A 6,000-nucleotide genomic window follows, 5' to 3' on the forward strand; every position below is an offset into this window, starting at 1 on the left:
CTAATGGATACACAAAGTAAATCCAGACAAAGCCCAGGTGCTCATAGTTCTGGCGGCTTGCGGCTGAGATGCTGAGTGTAGTTCATGGGGAAGGAACTTGGGGCCAAGCTCACTGTTCTATCTGATGCACAAAGCTCAAAATCTTTTTTTTACCTTTTTTTTTTTTTTTTTTTTTGTAAAGGTGATAGCCCTTCTTGGGTGTGTTTCTGATACTGAAAACTGATACTAACGTAGGTCTTTCATAAAAGCAAAAGGGCATAACACAAACTTTTGAAAAGCAGGGGGTACCTATATTTGAAATGAGGAAGTGTGCCATCAAATTAGAAAAAGTTTGGCCAAATAATAAAGTCTTTTTATCATGGGAAGAATTGTTTTATGTTTTCTTTTTCTTTTTAGAAGACAGAGTGATAATGTATAATTTGATGGCTTTTTAAAGATTTTATTTATTTATTGGACAGACAGAGATCACAAGTAGGCAGAGAGGCAGGCGGGGGGGGGGGCGGATAGCAGGCTCCCTGCTGCGCAGGGAGCCCGATGTGGGGCTCGATCCCAGGACCCCAAGATCATGACCCATGAAGGCAGAGGCTTTAACCCACTGAGCCACCCTGGTGACCCTTAAGTCTTTTAAAACACTACTGGATTCTTGACTTAGGGTAAATAATTCTCATTTCTAAAGGTGCTTTTGCTGTTCTCTGCTCTTAGTTATATTTCAAGCTAAAATTAAGCCTCTGAAACTGAGTTGTGCGCTAAACCTCATGGAATTAATTTGCCCTTTCTTTGTTCATACATACTCTCTCTGCTCCTTAGACTGGACTCAGTAAAATCTTCCCTGTTCAGCCTCGCTGGGGTGACAGCTGCTGGACCATCTATTTTCTCAGTCTATGGCCAGTCTATGGCTTGACTGGGGGAGCCGACGTTCAAACACTTGAATAAAACAGCAGTGGCTCTCATTCTTCTGGTACATTCTTTGGGCTATTTCAGGCTCTGTCTGCAAAGTTCTTGCTTGTGAGTTGGTACGAGGGCAGCCCGTCTCCTAAGTGCACACGCGTCTCAGAAAGCCAGCACTAATCCTTCCACTAATCCGTATGCCCATCACCGCCCAGATACGTTTGTCCCCCAGAGAGAAATGAAATTAACTGGGGCCACACGTTCCCTCGGCCTGATGACAGTAGGAATTAAACTCCCTCCCTCCAGAGAGCACTGATTCTATGGGAAAGCTTTCTCGCTCTGTCTATGTGTGCTGTCATTTAATTCAATTAAATCCACAGCTTTTCACCTTTTAGCTTTAATGAAGTGTTACCCTTTACCTCTCTCCATACCATAATAGCTCCGACCCTGGGTAATCCAAGACCTCTTCTCACCAGGGCTTCCCTCCAAGGGCTCCTTCATTCAAGGAAAGGGCTCTGGTCCTTGAGGTATTCACTCTTTCATCTTCCAGCTGGTTTGAGGAACCCTCCGACTCTATTGGAAATGAAGGATAATAAGGAGAAAAATTATATTTCAGGAGAGTTAAAATTAAAATATTGATTGCTGTATAATTTATGTGTGAACACAGAGCTATCTTTCTTATTTCATTACAAGTCCAAAAGATTCAAACCGACTGCACTTTCGCTTACACTTCATGCTGTATTTCTCTTAAATGCAAGAATTAAGTGCTCCATATTCCCATCACCATCCTTGAAGGACACTCCTGAGAATAAACACACTGCTGCTCTACTTTGTTTATTAATTCTCTTCTGCTTAAGGGAACTGAACCACATACTATCTATATTGCATACGCGCTACTTTATTTGCAAACCTTTATGAGATTTTCACTTAATAAACCTTGACACATTTTGCAGTCAGTGAAATTAATAGCCTCCTGAGAGCAACTTTGGTGGGTCCTGTTTGATGGAACAGTGACTCCCACTCCAGGTTTGGTGACACTCCTGAGTGTCCCTAATTATCATGCAGGCTCTTGTGAAATTCTAAAATGACTCTCAGAAGAAAATTAATTCTAATTAGCCTTAATTTTGAAAAATACATCCTGTACAACACTTTGTATGGCCGAGATATCTGCAATCAAACATGGGATGTCATATTGCTGGAACCATATGTCGGGAGACAATTTGATTCCAATGAACACGGCTTGAGCACCTACTTTTACAAGGTTCTGAATCAGGCCCAGGGAATGTTCAAAGATGCTTTAGACATAGTCACCGCTACTGGGAACGTAAAGCCTTATGGGGGACATACGCATATAAATAACTAAGTAAACCATGAGAAAATTAATTTGCTAAATACAAGTTTTGCCATGGGAGTGCTGGGGAAGGAACAATTAATTCTGACGGAACATGCCAAACAAGACCTTGAGGAGTAAGTCAAATAGCGTCAAGGCTCTGAAAAGTAAACAGGATGCCAGTGAGTTGATAATGGACGAGAGATGCCGTGAAAAGGCTTCTGTTGTTTCTAAAGGAGCAATTGCAAAGAACCAGAGAATTTGTAATATTATGACGTAGAAACTTACAAGAATATAACGATTTTGAAAAACTTGAAAAATGTTTTTGTCTTTTAAAATTAGCATGAGCCATGCATACGTGGGATAATTCACAATCAAATCTATGCCTTCCCTCAACGTATTTAACCAAGATCCAGGTGGACTGGAGAGGTTCTGCAACGCGGGCAGGAGTTCTGGTGACCTGGGTCAGTAAGTGAAGGTGTCAGCATATATTAACGCTATTAAATATATCATTATTAATTAGCTAATTAATTAATCATCAATGTGTGTCCTGAGCCCCTGCCGTATATATGGCACTATCTAGGAGCTATTTAGTTTAGACAAAGGAATAACCACATGACGTCCTCTGACTTCTCCTCTCAACCCAGACTGCTCCTCCTGCCATACATTAGGCTTGTCTAGGTATTTCTTTGTTCTGACAAAATGCCATATTTGAGCAGGAGACCAAGTTACATTGCAAAGGAAAGGACATTAGTTATTTATTTAAAGAATTGATTAATATGTATGGTTGCATATTAATTATTATGAACAAAAGAGAGATTCCTAGTAGAGGTCCACAGGAATTTATTGTGGGGCTGTGTATGTGTGTGCCTGTGTGTGTGTGTGTGTGTGTGTGCACGCATGCGTATATTGTAGGCATCCTGAAAATCATGGGTATGTATCTCCCTTCCATTCTATTCATCCCAAAAGAAGGGAGGGAGAACTAGTCTGCTGAAGGAGAGAAACCCAGGGAAAACATGAATGACAATGTCCTTCAGACATTTGAAAGACTATTAATGTGGAATAGGTTGATTAGGTAACAGTCACAGGGAAACAAATTCTGGCTCAATAGAGAAAGTCAATTACCAATAGTTGGAGCTATGAATCAGCAGTATGTGGAAACTCGTAAAATAATGTGTGCCGCTGGGAATCCGCAGCGCAGAAGCAGTTACCAGCAGAGGTGTTGGAGCAGGGGTTCCCCCAGCTTCCCATTGGGGAATTGGCCTTAAGTACCTGAGTAGAAAATTCAGCTATAACATCTCATCATTTAATGCTGTGTACATGGCACATCTCCCAATTTTTTCCCATTATTTGCCCGTATCATTGGAACGACCGTGCCTTGTAGCTAGTTCATACATATGCAGAGATACGTCTTCTTCGTGTCACTAGCCAACAGCCCAGCTTCTAAGTTGATGCCCACGTGGGCTCTGTCTCTGAAGCTTCCACCCACGTTGACTTTCATGCAGTGCCAGCCTTGGTCACATCAAAACTCAAGTCTGTCTTCAGACTCTAAACCACGGTTGGTATGCTCTGTCCTGAGGATCAGATCCAGCCTGCTGCCTGTTTATATAAATAATGTTTTAATGGAACACAGCCATTTCCATTCATTCATGTGCTATCTGTGGCAGAGTCGACCAGCTACAACAGAAAGGGCACGCCCCACAATGTGAAACATTCTTTCTGGCGACTGACAAAACATGTTTGCTGACCTCTGCTGTAAACCACATCTCAATGCTTTCTCAGAAATGATCTTCTAATTCTCACTCTGGAATGTCACCCGTTGTTAACACTCCCAAACCCCCAGGAGGATTCTGCTGATGTTGTTAAATATGAAATTAGATCAATGTGACTCTTCTCCTCACTCCGTCATTTTATTCCCTCCCCTTCCTTTCCAGTCCGTGTCCTAGAATAAGCAATAACAGCTACACAGCAAACAAACATGAATGCACCTGGGATCTGATCCTGAAACTCATTTCTGGGGAGATGTCATGCATGGAGAAGGGTTTCAGTCACTCCAAGTGACTCCAAGTAGTAGAGCCCAATGCTTTGTCCGATATTATCATAATCACAAGAGTCAGTTCAGTTCTATAGTTTTATTTGCTGAATGTGATAACAGAGGCAGAACGTCCACATTATACTCTGTCTTTCAGGATCCAAAAGAAGTTAAAAGGTCATACTTAATCAGACAAAATATAAAAAATATAATTTATAAAATATGATAAAATATAGCTGTCTGCCATTGTTCTAGCAGTTGACGTATTTTGCCTGTGAGCTATTGTGTCTCTGTTGCCAGGAGAGCAGTAATTCCCTGCCCTGGGTAGGAAGACGGACTCGCAAGCTCCCCTCCATCGCAGCACTGAACTGTGCTTGAAAAGATCGCCAGCAGTGTCCCGTCAAACTCATGCAACTTGTTCTGCATCCCCAAATCCCAGTACAATAGGATATAGTAATTTATGACATGACCTTACTGACATAATCCAAATTACACGTTATTATCACATTTTAACACTCTAGAAAGAATACAGAGCACCACATGGAGATTTCTGCAGGGGCTCTTGTGCAACGAATGCTGACTCTAAGTGCCCACGTCCTTCTGAAAAAAGTGCTGTATTTGTAGAGCAACCCAGTCCCTTTCTTCTGCCTTCCTCACCCTAACCCCCCTCGCCCCTTACCACACAGACCGTCAGTCTACTCTGATAGCAGGTGATGGCTCTGAGCGAGCGATTGAACCTCAAACCAAGAAAGGCTGTTGAAGAAGATTCTGTTCTCGCTCCATCCGACCTCAACTTCGCAGATACTTGGGCTCTCTCCGGAGTTTTATGCTGACCTTGGAGCACTACAAGCAATTAGGTCAGTGTATTAAAAATAACCATCTGCCTTTTGGGATTTAAAAACAGGCCAGCACTTTGGTGCCAGTGCTTCTATTTTTTGTTGCAGCGCGAGGAGGAAGGATAATGATGTTGGAGAATCCAATACCCTTCCCAGTGAGATGCCTCTCTCCTCCCTGCACTGTCGCTCTTCTGCAAAAGGAGAGGGCTCTTCTCCGTGAGTGAAGGGTGGGAGCACTCACTCACAGGCTTTAGAGACACACGGCCTGGGCTCCCAGGAGGCTTGACTCTGGGCAAGGGTCTTCAGCCGGCTGCACCTCAGTTTCTGGTCTCTAAATGGGACTAGTATATACTCCATAGGGTTGTTGGTATAAAGATGAAACGAGATAACCCACGTGAGTGCTCATTTACTGTCTGGCATGAAGTGTCTGATTTAAAGTATTTTACTTTTAAAGATTTTTTTAATTTATTTGACAGAGAGAGACAGAGAGCACAAGGAGGGGGAGCAGCAGAGGGAGAGGGAGAAGCAGGGTTGCCACTGAGCAGGGAGCCTGATAGGAGGCTGGATCCCAGGATCCCTGGACCATGACCTCAGCCCAAGGCAGACGCTTGACGGACTGAGCCAGCCAGCTGTCCCTCAACTTAAACTCTTCTTCTTGTTGTTATTGTTATTCCTGTCCTGACAGAATTGGATCCCTTGAAATTTGATTGCTTCATCTCTGTAATGGGAATAAGATACCTACTTTGAAACAATTATTTTGTAAAATAAAATCTAATAGGCTATAGAATAAATAATCACATGAGAAGTAAAGGGACCACAGCACATTAACTGAGCAAACCAGAAACCGGTGGAGAGGCTTAGAGACTCCCAGGGAAAGAGAGCAATCCCCACTACGCTTATTCTGTCATAGGAAG

General features: G+C 42.7%; 1 long non-coding RNA gene across 3 annotated transcripts in view; it reads right to left on the reverse strand.

Annotated features, from left to right (window-relative positions):
- LOC123387651 overlaps positions 1-5,043 on the reverse strand; it is a 59,012-nt gene extending 53,969 nt beyond the window's left edge. For 2 of the 3 annotated variants that reach the window (XR_006602170.1, XR_006602168.1), the window contains exons 1-2: positions 4,930-5,043; positions 1,320-1,461 (exon numbers count right to left, since the gene is read on the reverse strand). This is a non-coding gene — a long non-coding RNA (uncharacterized LOC123387651). The remainder of the gene's footprint in view (positions 1-1,319; positions 1,462-4,929) is intronic. The other variant, XR_006602169.1, reaches the window with a different exon arrangement.
- Between the last annotated feature and the right edge of the window lie 957 nt (positions 5,044-6,000).

Source organism: Mustela putorius, unplaced genomic scaffold (assembly GCF_011764305.1).
Source record: "Mustela putorius furo isolate JIRA1106 unplaced genomic scaffold, ASM1176430v1.1 tig00003858_pilon_pilon_pilon, whole genome shotgun sequence".
Lineage (NCBI taxonomy): Eukaryota > Metazoa > Chordata > Mammalia > Carnivora > Mustelidae > Mustela > Mustela putorius.